Source organism: Schistocerca piceifrons, chromosome 11 (assembly GCF_021461385.2).
Source record: "Schistocerca piceifrons isolate TAMUIC-IGC-003096 chromosome 11, iqSchPice1.1, whole genome shotgun sequence".
Classification (NCBI taxonomy): Eukaryota; Metazoa; Arthropoda; class Insecta; order Orthoptera; family Acrididae; genus Schistocerca; species Schistocerca piceifrons.
This window is the reverse complement of record NC_060148.1, coordinates 43,908,277-43,923,137: the sequence shown is the minus strand read 5'-3', so window position 1 is coordinate 43,923,137 and position 14,861 is coordinate 43,908,277. Positions and strand designations below refer to the sequence as shown.

Here is a 14,861-nt window from a genome sequence, read left to right as displayed (position 1 = left end):
CTACCTGTGAACCCGTGTCTATGGCCCTCTAAGTCTCGTGGACGAATAGCGCGAGCTGGGTTTCACGCGATCGTCTTTTTTGAAACCCGTGCTGATTCCTACAGAGTAGATTTCTAGTCTCCAGAAAAGTCATTATACTCGAACATAATACGTGTTCCAAAATTCTACAACTGATCATGCTGAGTGCTTGGATGCTGTAAATAATTCCAGAAGTCCATTGCTGAGCAGCAGTGCTCTGGTCAACCGTATTCACCCCTCCCCATGGATAAAGCTGATAGATGGCTGATGATGTCTAGGTGGCAACAAGGGTGTGCATCCCCCATACAGATCATGGATAGCTTGCAGTCCACCCTCCATGCATTGGTCCTTCGGTTCAAGATGCAGACAGAAAGGTGACACAACTGTACACTTTGAGGCTCTAAGCTCAATTACTTATACCCTCATAGTTACGCTTCTACTGGAGCCCTGTTGGAGGGGGACAAGTAGATTTTCTGCATATTATATGTCATGTCAGCTTTTCTTAGCTTGTTCTGTACAGAGTATGGGTTGCTAGGCCCAGTTAAATTTGCAAAATGGGAGCTTCTCAGTGGCACCCAATCAGGAAATTCAGACTCTACAAAGGGAACAGCAGTCCAGCTGAACAAGGGACCACACAATTCGACTCAGCTTTTGCTGCGCACGAATCCATCATACATTCAGTAACAAACATCAATTCAACATCAGAAAGATTATCCACAGTGCCAGTATAATCTGTAAACAAGGCATACTGTAATGAAACAGGATGTCCCTTAATGATCTTCATACAATAATTACTGTATTCAAGCAAAAGGTGCACCAAAATTTATGGCTCATGTTAAATAAACATGAAATAGGGAGAATAATGTTACAGAAAGAAGAACAAACATGATCCTCACCAATCAAGTAAATAAAAAATCATTCATATTTCATTTTAGAATAATTAAAAAATTTATAAAATTTGGCAGTTCCTAGAATTTACAAATAGTACCCTCGCTTGTAGTACACTAGACTACCTCATTTATTCAGATTAGGTTTGACCAGATGTAATGTGGATTACTGAAAAATCTGGATAATCTTGAAATCCTCTAATGAATCAAAAAATTCTAATGTCTACTATAATATACAATTTTTTTATAGTGGCCCTAACAAAAAAATTTCTTTGGCACTCTATGTTTACTTAAGCCTACTCACATTCATTTATTAAAACTGTATGTAAGTTTATTTTATTTCAAACGTGTGTAGTATTAGAAAGCAGCACAATTGTATAGCCGTTTCACGTACATCAGTTTCACTGTGAATGTTTCCAGCTGATGCTCTGGGTAAACAATTAATTTTTCCAACTATGCCATTGCCTCCACATGCGGCATTATTTCTATCCCTCAAACAGCACTTTCACTGTCCACTTCACCTTCACTGTCATTCTCTGTAATATGAAGGCTATTCAGAGAAAGGTGATCATTATTTATTTCACCAACATACATTTACTCATCCTCATAATTTCGGTCCTCCTCCTCGGCATGGTCTCCTTTGTATGTGATGCACTTGTCTCAGATCTGGGACCAGTCTACAAAGACATGCTGGAAACTGTTGTTTGAGTGGTCATTCAGAATCACTTACACAGCCTTCACTGCTGCTTCTGATGATGAAAAATGTCTCCCACAGACCCACAGATGTGTTTCTTCAGGTTAGGGAAAAGAAAAAAGTCACAGGGGGCTAAATCTGGCCTAGGGAGGGTGAAGGAAGCGCCTCAAATTGATTTTTGCATGATATTCAGCAACAACATTTGCAGTATGTGGACATGCATTATCATGGTGCAGCATCCATGCTGTTCATGTGTATATTTTGCTCCTGATATGGACTTGCAAAGTTTCCAGGACATCTCAGTAATATGTGCTGTTATTGACATGTGTCCAGGTACAAAATGCTGATAATCATTCCATGGATATCAAAAAATGAGAGGACCATACGTTTCCCAGCACAAAACCCATTTTTGCATTTTTGGGAGGAACTTGCTGATCAGAATTATGTGTCCAAGATTCTGTAGCGACTACTTCCTTTGAAAGAACTTCTGGATGTCCCTCTAGCATCAGCTTCAATTGCATGCGGACATACAAGCAAATGTTCTTTAGTTCAGGAATCGGCAGTCTTGGAACTTACCATACACAAAGACAACTCATGTCAGTTTGCTGTCATCAATTTATGGATGGCACCCAATGAAAGTTTCAGTATTTCAGAGTGTGTTTGTAAGCTTAATTGTCAACTCTGACAGGATGATAGCAGCAGTATTAGTGTTTTCTTCTGTAAGAGCAGTTCCTGTATCTGGGAGAAGTAGGGGTAAATTAGGGAAGGGAAGAAGTGTCACTCAGTTCACTAACAGTCCTACAACACATTAAGCCACACCGTGGCTGCAAGTAAGAGGCTCACAGAGCTGTTCATCAACATCAGTAACAACACCTAGATACGTTTACATCTGTACTGTGTAAGCACCTGGCATAGGGTATTTCTGCCAAGCAGCCTCTTTGTGAGCTCTAATGACTTTCCCTTCATGGTCATTTCATGAGATGCATGTGGGACATAACAGACTTTTGCAAGATGTTGAAAGTAAGCCCCTAGATTTTAAACACTAAACCTCACTATGGTGCATGATACCTCTTGTAGTGTCTGCTACAGGAGTTTGTTTTTTCATGCTTAATAAATGATCTTGTTGGGGAAAAAAAAATAATGGCTCTTCTTTGGATCATCTCTATCCCTTATGTTAATAAAACTGAATAATGGTGAATGACTAACGAGTAATATCGAGACTAGGCCAAAAAGTTGGTTTGTAAGCATTCTTCCTTTTTTTAATTTTATTCGTTAAGATTCTTCCAATGAATCTCAGCTTCATTTGTGCTTTTTTATTTATTTAATCTGGTTATTCCACTTCAAGCCACTGTGAATGGTCACTCCAGGATATTTTACTGTTGTTTTCATTCCTGGTGTTTTATTACTAATAATGTAAGCAATTATTGTCTCTTTTTCTGTCTATTTGTAGAAAATACACTATAGTTCTTTATGTTCAGAGACAACTGGCATTCCCAACTGCTTCTGATATTATCCACTATGTCATCCTGAGTTTTATTGGCTATTAAGTCCTGGTCTGATGCTCAGTAAGCTTATATTTTGTTTTGTAAATGAAAGTGCAGAGTTGTACCGAACACCTTCCAGAAGTTAAGGAACACTACATCAAGCTGGGCACATTTGTTTATGGATCTGTGTCTCATTGAAGGATCTACATCTACATCTACACATATACTCCACTAGCCACCAAGCGGTGTGTGGTGCAGGGCACAATTTGCGCCAAAGTCATATTTCCCCCCGTCTGTTCCCCTAGTGGATTGCATGAGGGAAAAATGACTGTCTGAATGCCTCGGTATGAGCTCTAATTTTCCTTATCTTTGAATGGTGATCATTGCGCGATCTGAAAGTTGGTGGTAATAATATATGCTCTACACCTGCGGCAAAGATTGGATTTCGGAATTTAGTGAGCAGCCCCTTTGCTTAGTGCACCATTTATCTGCCAGTGTGTCCCATATCAAAGTTTCTATGAGATTTGTAACACTCTCACAATGGCTAAATGTACCAATCACAAATCTTGCTGCTTTTCTTTGGACCTTCTCAATCTCTTGAATCAGACCCAACTGGTAAGGGTCCCATACAGACGAACAATACTCCAAGACTGGATGAACTAACATATTGTAAGCTATTTCCTATGTTGAAGGACTACATTGCTTAAGGATTCTTGCAATAAACCACAATCTAGAGTTTGTCTTACCCGTTACTTGTGTAATCTGATCATTCCATTTGAGATCATTTCGAATAGTCACACCCAGATACTTGACGGATGATACTGCTTCCAAAGACTGGGCATATATTTTGTACTCATACATTAATGGTAATTTTCGCCTTGTTATACGCAGTAGGTTACACTAATATTGAGAGATAACTGCTAGTCATTACACCATGTATTTATTTTCCACAAATCCTAATTGATTTGTTCCCAACTTTCATGTGATACTACTTCCCTGTAGACTACAGCATCATTGGCAAACAGTCTAATGCCACTGTCAATACCATCAACCAGATCTTTTATGTAAATAGTAAAAAGCAGCAGACCTATTACGATGCCATGTGTCACACCTGAAGTTACGCTTTTTTCTGTTTAAGTCACCCCACACAGGATGACATACTGCTCCCTGTCTGTTAGAAAAGTATCTATCCAACCCAGGGCCGGCACAAGCCCAAGTGCCGCCCCGTACAAACTGCTAAATTGCCGCCCACCCATCCCCACCTCAACCCAGTTCTTTTTGTTTGTGGAATTTTATTTAATCAAATCTGTAGGAAATGTCGGCAATCAATCGCAATTTTTGTTTTTACTTTTCAGATCTACCTAGGTTTCGGCCACTGAATGGCTAGTCTCAAAGCTTTTAATGTGTGCTTACATCTAAACCGTCATGTTGACAGTTACGTTCAGCATGACGATATAGATGTAAACATAACTCAAAGCATTGAGAATAGCCACACTGTGCCCGAAATCTATGTAGATCTGGAAAATAAAAACAAAAATTGCGACTGATTGATGACACTCTCTACAGATTTATACAAAACAGTCGCTGGGCACCAGCTCAAAAATGGAGTCCAACTTGATTGAAGAAATCTAACTCATTTTAATAAGCCTTGTGAATTTACAAAAATGTTCAAATGTGTGTGAAATCTTATGGGACTTAACTGCTAAGGTCATCAGTCTCTAAGTTTACACACTACTTAACCTAAATTATCCTAAGGACAAACACACACACCCATGCCCAAGGGAGGACTCGAACCTCCGTCATTACCAGCCGCGCAGCTCATGACTGCAGTGCCTTAGACCACTCGGCTAATCCTGTGCCGCATGAACTTACAGTTAACGTAAATAATCATTTTTCAATGAATATGAACAGATAGTGTATTCAACGGAAAACACAGTATATTTACAATTTAATGATAATTTGGTTTGAACAATAATATTCACAATAACTATTTAATGTTGAACAAAATAAGAAGAAACATAGTAAGTAACCAAGACACTGATTATAATAATAAAAATTTTAGACAAATCGAACCTTCCTGGCTTTTGCTTGTGCAAACTCTTTCACGCGATCTGTATAATTAAAGTCCTCTGCAAGCTCGTGCTCAATCGATATTGTTGCAAGAGCATTCAAACGAGTTTGGCCCATTGTTGATCAGAGGTATGTCTTTATCAATTTCAGTTTTGAGAAACTCCTCTCTCCATTCGCAACTGTCACTGGGAGTGTTAGGAAAATTTTCAGAGCAATATTAACATTAGGGCAAAAATTATGTCTTCCTATAAACTCCAGAGTCCCCTTTGGACCTATTTCAAGTTTCAACAATGTTGAAAGCAGTTTTAGTTCTTCCCTCAACTCCAGTGCATCAATGTTGCTTGACTCATGATCTTGCAAAATCGCTGCGAGGTTTCTACACTTTGTGTCCAGGTTGTCAGGAGGTGCATTCTTCAGCTCACCAATGTCATAGAGAAAATCAAAATAATCACAATCAGATTTCAGCTGACTGAATCTCTCATCCAAAGATGTGGTTACTATATCTAAAAAATGATAGTAGAATTCAATCTTGTAACAATTTGTTGGGTCATCTATTGTGTTATCCCTTCCTTCATAGGTAAAGTGTATTGGCTTCTTACTTCATCGCTGGGAAACACTTATCCATGGTAACATTAGAACTTACAGCTCTAATTCTGTAGCCAATTCTTTGGAATCTGTGAAGAAAGACACAAACTTTTCTTCTGTTCTGCAGGTCTCAAAATATGCTTTCGTTTTTTCAAGCATTTCCACGGCCTCAGAAACATTTATGTCAGTGGTCTGGAGGGTCTTACTGACTACACTGATGTGAAGCAGAACGTCATACCAGATTACCAGAAAAGTGAGGAAGGTGTAATTTTTTATTTGATTCGCAAGTGACATTGCTTCGTGAGTGGTCATCCCATCGAATTCTTCTGATATCTGAACCAGTGCATCATAAACGCCTCCAATTTGAAACCTCAGGGGAGTAAGTGCATCGATGAGACTTTCCCACCTAGTATCGCTCAGTGGCTTCAGTGACAGTTTAGGCAGATACTTCTTCAAGACATCCCAATGTCGAACACAGGACGAGAAGAAGTCATACAAGCTTTTCACTGTCGAAAACATGGAAACAACATATTTAGAAGACATAGCGGCATCGTTTACAATAAGATTCAATGAGTGACTGCTACACAGTACATAAAATGCTATCTTGTTCATATCTGAAATTCTCTTCTGAAGACTAGACTTCTTTCCTTTCATGTTTACTCCACTGTCATATCCTTGCCCTCTCGTATTACACAATAGGATTTTTTTATCTTCCAAGAACTTGAGTATGATCTGTGTCAAAATGGAGCTTGAAGAATCAGGCACTGGAAGAAATCCCAGGAAATGCTCCCAAATTCGGACATCATACACCCTGTCGAGTCTCGTCTCCTGGACAAAACGTACCACAACTGTCATCTGCTCAACTTTTGATACATCTGGTGTGGAGTCCAGAATTATACTGTAATACTTTGCAGACTTCATCATTAATAGAATGTTGTTGGTTATAGATGATCCAATAAGATGAATTATTTCATTTTGTGTTTCTTTTCCAAGATAATGACAACCCTTGTTCTCACGTTGCTTTGTTCTGTGCCGGTGCTCCATCATCATCACAGTGTTGAACTTTCCGAATAATTCAATGAATTTCAAGAAGTTTCCATCGTCAGGCTGAAAGAGTGTATATGTACTTCTTCTCAGAGGCAGATATTGCCGACTCAGGAGATGAATTAGTGCTTTTAAGCACTCAAGAACATTTTTCCAATGTTAGCTTTCAGTATTCAGAAGCCTTTGGTGATGGGCATCGGCAGTTCGTGACTTTTTCAGTGCCTTGGAAAACACGATACACTTTTTATGTGAATTCAAATGCTCGGTAGACTTCCCATGGCTTTCGAGATATGAAGCAAGGTGCCGCCAGTCGCTTATACCGTTCTTTGCAATTTTTACTGTAGATGACAAAAAAAGTTTGCAACGAAAGCAGAATACAGCATCCTTGCTCTTTGAGATGATGATGATGATGAGCGTTTGGCGTCATTGGCCGGGAGGCCCCTCGCGGGGCAGGTCCGGCCGCCATATCGCAGGTCTTATTACAGTCGGCGCCACATTGGGCGACCTGCACGCCGGATGGGGATGAAATGATGATGAACACAACACAACACCCAGTCCCTGAGCGGAGAAAATCTCCGACCCAGCCGGGAATCGAACCCGGGCCCAGAGGACGGCAATCCGTCACGCTGACCACTCAGCTACTGGGGCGGACGCTCTTTGAGTACACCAACTAATGTCTATCTGCGTCTTCTAAATTCTTCAAAGAATATCTGTAGTGCACAGGACTGAAACGCTGGTTGTTTGCGTTTTTAGGACATTCTTCAGCTTCCTTAATGTGCTCAGGAGGACCTTGCATGACCAAAGTCGTTCGAATGCAGTCGGTAATAATTTCCAGCCCTCTTCTGGGATCTGAGTCAATTGTGTCTTTCTGTTTAGGCTCGCCTTCAATCCCTTCTGCGGCGGTGAGTACCTCGGCTGATGTCCCTCCAATATTTTCCGAATTGAGTTGCGTAATTTCAGTTCTGCCTGATGTTTCAATCTCGGAGCTTTCATCACAAAGCAGGTCTTGAGTTCAGACGAGGTCTGTTGAACATGTTGTGGATGGCTCACCATCAGCATTGCTACTGTATGCGGTGGTTGCTGTACTGTGTTCGTCAACTTTCTGGTCATGTTCTGAAGATAAAGATGTAGCTGCAATAGCTCGCTGCTGCTAGGTTGTTCTCTCTTTGGCTTGAAATATCATTGTAGTGCATCCTTTTGCTTCTTATCATCATCTTCCTTCAGTGCCCGTCTTTTCCTGTATTCAGTGCCAGGCAGTCTTTTTCTACCGTCGGTCATGTTTCAATCCAGCCTGTAAAGAACGATTATGTGAAACTAACTGTTGATGTCAGTGTACTAACTTTATTTGCAACACACTTTGCAGACAATTTCCTGATGTTCCCCTGCACGTAAAGAAAAAATTATATTACTGTAGGCTACACTGTTCAGGAGATTGTCATAAGAATTGAGCCACCTGAAATTGAATTTCAGGCCAAATTTCACCTGAAGCTGCTCCCTCCAAGGTTTAGTTTCGAATACCCTCTTGGACATGAATGTTGAGTTTGTCCTTAAAAAAAAGGGGGGAGGGTGGCAGATTTGCCGCCCCTCGGAAAGATCTGCCCCATGCAGCCGCACGTTTCGCACATGCCTTCCACTGGCCCTGATCCAACCTCATATGTCATCAGATAGGTCATAATTGCGCACTTTTTGGAGCAAGCGACAGTGTGGAACTGAGTCGAACGCCTTTCGAAAGTTGAGAACTATGGCATCAACCTGGGAGCCAGTATCTAGAGCCTGTTGTGTATCATGCACAAAGAGGGCCAGCTGTGTTTCGCATAACCGCTGTTTCCCAAAACTGTGCTGGTTTCTGCAGATGAGCTTCTCAGAGTCTATAAATTTCATGTCTGAACACAAAATGTGTTTCATGATTCTACAACAAATCGTCATCAGTGCAATTGGCTGGTAATTACGTGCATCTGATTTTCTACCCTTTTTATACATTGCTATGACCTGGGCCTTCTTCCAGTCCCGTGGAACTTTCCACTGTTCCAATGATCTCTGATAGATGATGGATAAGAATGGTGCTATATTTGTAGCACAGTCAACATAAAATCTTATGGGGATACTGTCTGGGCCAGATGCCTTCCTGGCGTCTAAGGATCTTAACTGTTTTACAGTCCCAGGTACACTAAACACTATGTCAGCCATCCTTGCGTTTGTTCAATAACTGAAAGGGGGAATGGTGCTGCAGTCCTCTACTGTAAACAAGTTTTTGAAAGCTAGGTTTCGAATTTTGGCCTTCTGTTTATCATCATCTGTTACATTACCCATACTGTCAGCAAGAGAAGGTATTGAATTATTTGTAGCGTTCACAGATTTTATGTATGACCAAAATTTTTTGAGGTTATTTTTAGAATCTGCAGATAAAATATTGCTTTCAAATTCGTTAAAAGAATCTCTCATTGACCTTTTGTCAGCTGCTTTCATTTCGCATAATTTCTGTTTGTCAGCGGTGAAGTGACTATGTTTAAAATTACTGCAAAATTCTCTGCTTTCTCAGCAACTTCCTAATATGTTTGTTGTACCAAGGTGGATCCTTTCCCTCCCCTATATTTTTGCTAGGCACATACTTCTCTAGCACATGGTGGACAATACCTTTAAATTCCGTCCAAAGATGCTCAATATCTTTGTGTCCCGTAGTGAATGCTTGGAGCTGGCTATGAAGATATTCATTGACATTTTTATTTCCTTTCCCAAACAAGAACTCTATGCTGGTGTTTTTTTCCCTACTTCCACTGACATAGAAGCCACAACATCATTATGGTCAGTAATACCTTCTTATAGATTAACTTCCTCAAAAAGATCAGGTCTGTTTGTCACCAAGATGTCTAATATGTTCCCATCTCGAGTTGGTTTTCTAACCAATTGCTCAAAGTTGTATGTTGAGAGCACTTCTAGAATAAGGATAGAGCAAGGTGTGTTCTCTAAAATGGTCATAACACAAGGACATGAAACACATTCCATAATTCTGCAGGCGATTGGTGTGAGCATTATTTGCCTATAATTATGTGCATGTCTGATGATACTCCTGGTAAATAGAATGGATTTGTGTGTTTTTTCAATCACTTGAAGGCGTTTATGGCTTCAGAAACCTGTGATAAGTCACTGGTAGATGGGAGCAAGTTCTTTCACACAATCTGTGATGTATAGTACAGATGTTCCATCCAACCCATGTTTCTTTCCTCCATTACATGATCACAGAACAAAAAATGAAGAACTCACTCACATCAATATTTGTCATTTTGTAATTGCTGGAGTTACTGAAAGAAGGAACTATGTTACAGTGTTCCTGTGGTGTACTGTACCAACTAGATTATTTCAGGAGATGGTCAAAGGGTTTATCACTTTGTGCACTGCAGGATGATAGTTTCACATCAGAGTATAATTGTCTTTAACTTGATATAAAGCTCTGAATAACTGTTCTATTAACACACAGCTGGAGCTGTGGTAAGGTGATACTGTTGTTGTAAGCTATGATTACAAGTGGCCACTGATTACATTGAGGCTGGGTGATTACATGGAAACTGGGCTGAGCAGCACTTTACTGAGACAGTCTATGCCAGTATGTCTGATTTGTTGCTGTGTTTGGTACCATCTGGATTTACTTGTGCTGCCATGAGTTAGTAACTTTTGCATGAGAGACAACTGCATTCTCCCCTCCCCCTTCCCCAAACTTCTGCACTGTTATTGTGGCATGCTGTGTCATATGATAGCAGGGTGGACAGGGAGGGATAAATGCTGTATGTAGATAAGGAGACAAGAAGTATAATAAATGTGACCAATGGCAGCTACCTATCTGCAGCCTGGTATCCACCTAGTGAATGACCGGGAATACCAATCAAAAAACTGGACACAGTGTGCACACATGCATCCAGAAACATGGGGACTGTGATTGGGAGGACAGCAGGGGGAACTCTAGGGGCTCTGTGATGGCTGACCTGAGGCAGTGCTCCACAGACATTGACTCTGGCTGCAGGACTAGTAGCAATGACTGTGTTGGCGCCAAAGGTAACAGTGACAATGCTGGAGTGTTGATCTCCATCACCACAGCTCGGTAAGGTGTCGACCATGACAGGCAGAGGGGCAGAGGTGACTGCTGCTGTGTACCCTGTGGCGCTATCGACAGGGGATCTCAAGTTGATTCCGTATCTCTAGATTTCCGGAAAGCTTTTGACACCGTTCCTCACAAGCGACTTCTAATCGAGCTGCAGGCCTATGGTCTATCGTCTCAGTTGTGCGACTGGATTCGTGATTTCCTGTCAGGAAGGTCGCAGTTCATAGTAATAGATGGCAAATCATCGAGTAAAACTGAAGTGATATCAGGTGTTCCCCAGGGAAGCGTCCTGGGACATCTGCTGTTCCTGATCTATATAAATGACCTGGGTGACAATCTGAGCAGTTCTCTTAGGTTGTTTGCAGATGATGCTGTAATTTATGGTCTAGTACGGTCATCTGAAGACCAGTATCAGTTGCAAAGCGATTTAGAAAAGATTGCTGTATGGTGTGGCAGGTGGCAGTTGACGCTAAATAATGAAAAGTGTGAGGTGATCCACACGATTTCCAAAAGAAATCCGTTGGAATTCGATTACTCGATAAATAGTACAATTCTCGAGGCTGACAATACAACTAAGTACCTGGGTGTTAAAATTACGAACAACTTCAGTTGGAGAGACCACATAGATAATATTGTGGGGAAGGCGAGCCAAAGGTTGCGTTTCATTGGCAGGACACTTTGAAGATGCAACAAGTCCACTAAAGAGACAGCTTACACTACACTCGTTCATCCTCTGTTAGAATATTGCTGCACGGTGTGGGATCCTTACCAGGTGGGATTGACGGAGGACATCGAAAGGGTGCAAAAAAGTGCAGCTCGTTTTGTATTATCACGTAATAGGGGAGAGAATGTGGCAGATATGATACGCAAGTTGGGATGGAAGTCATTAAAGCAAAGACGCTTTTCGTTGTGGCGAGATCTATTTACAAAATTTAAGTCACCAACTTTCTCTTCTGAATGCGAAAATATTTTGTTGAGCCCAACCTACATTGGTAGGAATGATCATCAAAATAAAATAAGAGAAATCAGAGCTCGAACTGAAAGGTTTAGGTGTTCGTTTTTCCCGCGCGCTGTTCGGGAGTGGAATGGTAGAGAGATAGTATGATTGTGGTTCGATGAACCCTCTGCCAAGCACTTAAATGTGAATTGCAGAGTAATCATGTAGATGTAGATATAGATGTATTGGGCTTATGGGCGAATCTTCGGTGGCAGGATCACTGATATAAGAGCATGACATCTGATTCTGGTGATGCTGGTGCAGCTCAGAGGAACCATGAATGATACAAGATCAATGACCCAATAGTTGTGTGACAACACCATGCTTCCAATGCTGTTTCTTGTCATAACTTCGTACAGCAGCTGAAATTTTGTCTGACCTGGTAGAATGAACTGTTCCTTTGGGAGCCACAGATGATGCAACAGGGTACAATGGCCATGTATTAATTCTGCTGGTGACTTCCCATGGCATAGCAAGGATCAGCAGGAGGAAAGAAAAATGTTTAATACTTGCTTCTGTGTGTGGGAGGAACGAAGTTTGTCCATGTGACTTTTGCACATTGGAACAAACCATTCAGCTTTGCCATTAATCTAAGAGTGAAAAGGAGTGGTAGTGTGTGGAGTATGCTGTTGTCCACACAGAAGTGTTTCAATTGGGCTGGTAGGAATTGTGATGTGTTGGCAAAGACAAGGACCTGGGTAAAAACCTTAGAGAGAGAGAGAGAGAGAGAGAGAGAGAGAGAGAGAGAGAGAGAGAGAGAGAGTCACAGTAGTAGGAGTAGTAGTGGATGTTAGGGGTACTACAAACAGACATTTGCTGTATACGTCTACCACCAGTGACCATCTTGTGTTCCAGAACCAACCCAGAAAATCAGTATTGATGTGCTGGTGTGGTCTGGATGGACATGGCATCTTGAAAAAGTGTTGCGGCATAGTGCATTGATGCTCTGCACAAACATTGCAATGAGCTGAATCTGGGCATCCCCCCAGTACAGTGGTGTCAGCCAAGTTGCTTTTTGTCAACTATGTCCCACTGTCCTTGACACAATAAAGACAAAACTTTTTGCCAGAGGGAATGAGTAACTGTAACCCTTGCATTATCCTTCTCTGTATGTAGAAGCAGAACACCTGACTACACAGATAGAACATGATGATGCAAATAGAAGCAACATGCCACTAGGTGGGGAATTACTTTCAAACTACAGGACCACTAATGATGGAAATGTAGTGAAGTACTTGAAGAGCTGGGTAAGAAGCATTTGCTACACCAGTATGCTGAAAGTCAATAGGAGAATTTTGAAGAATTTCAAAATCGTGAGTAACAGTTTGATGACATGATTTCTCAGGTGAATCAAATGCTGTTCAGTACCTGCCTGAAACCAAGACAACAAGTCAGTGTTATAATGTGTAGTGGCCTGTGCAACAACTTGTATTGATAACTAGAAAATAACAGCCCAACATTGCAGTTTTTGTGCCTACTGTGATGGGACAAGCTTGGAAGGATTGAACAAAGCCATCAAATGTCAGTGATCTGTAATCAAAAAGAACTTCTGACACTTCAAATATTGGTGGAATTTGGTAACACCTTTGCAGTAGCTGATCAGGGGCAAGGTACTTTCAGGGTGGAGGCATCTGAGAGTGAGAGTGCTTGGAGATCAATAAAATGAGAATGATGTAAAAGACTGATGGGTGTTCATTCGAGAAAAAACACTGCTAAGGGGATACAAGCTGTACCTAGAATGCTACTAATAGACTGAGTGCCTATAGCTCAAAATAGGGATGCAGGAAACATGTCTGCTTGTTTGGTGTTTGGACTGGAAGCTGTCTGCCAAGTGCGAGAACAGTTGGTCCCTGCTCATTCTTGCCAGTCTGCTCTGCAGTCCCCAAGTGATCACTCGCAGCTCTCTGACTGGTTGTTGGAAGGACTTCTATAAGCATACTTCTGTCAGTGACGCTCTGGCATTGTGTTACTTTGTCAGCACCATTGCCTGTGGGAGTGATTTGCATGTGAACTGGGCATGTGTTGGTAGCATTATCCAGCAGTAGACATTTCACACTGGCCCAAGGCTTGTCACAGCTTTGCAGTGAAATGCAGATCCACAATACAACAAACGAAACACAGAAAAATTAAAATGGGAGTGAAAATAAATTTTTTCTCTTTCAGTCCATCAGTCAGCCCCCCGCCCCCCTCTGCTTGTAATTTCATTCTAACGAGCTGCATTGTCACCGATGGTATCTGTTCTTTCCAACATGTCCGAAAGAACAGATACCATCTTAGTAAATATATAGTCAAGGCTCACTGGCCACTTCACCATCTTCTTCTTCTGTGCGAATGTACAAACAGTGCCCGAACTCTTGCGGGAATTGGCAACGCGCCGCGAGTAATGAGTATAATGGGCAGGGGCACTACGAATATAGTGCGGGACAATACGATGAGAGTGTGGGTTTTGCGGGAAGCATGCCAGAGATAAATCCATGCAGTCGCGCTATCCTCTGTGTCCTCGGTGGCTCAGATGGATAGAGCGTCTGCCATGTAAGCAGGAGATCCCGGGTTCGAGTCCCGGTTGGGGCACACATTTTCATCTGTCCCCGTTGATGTATGTAAATGCCTGTAAGGAGCTACAGATGTCCATTTCATTGTAATTGCATAATTTGTAATTTCATGAAAAGTTCCTGGCAGACTGTACACTCTTGGTACTGGTATTTCATGCCTGTTATATGCAGACAAAACAGAAGTAGGCTCCTAGAGCCCAGGGCTACTTATCATTTCATAGGTTTCTTTCTTGATCAGGGAAACGGATGCACCTGTGTCTAATTGAAACTATTGTATTTTGAGCCACTCATAACTGGCCAAAAGTTTGTTTTCCAGTATGTAAGCTACAATAGATGTCTTGTGTGAAGCAGAAAAGCCTGCTAAAGTAGGCACTGGCTGTATTTTCCTGGATGCAATAATGTGTACCTGCTGAGAGCCATGCTGTAACCTCGAGTTA

General features: G+C 41.5%; 1 non-coding gene across 1 annotated transcript; it reads left to right on the top strand.

Moving 5' to 3' along the window:
• Positions 1–14,369: 14,369 nt before the first annotated feature.
• Trnat-ugu lies at positions 14,370–14,443 on the top strand. The gene has a single exon. It is a non-coding gene; the product is annotated as a tRNA-Thr (tRNA).
• The last annotated feature ends 418 nt before the right edge of the window (positions 14,444–14,861 follow it).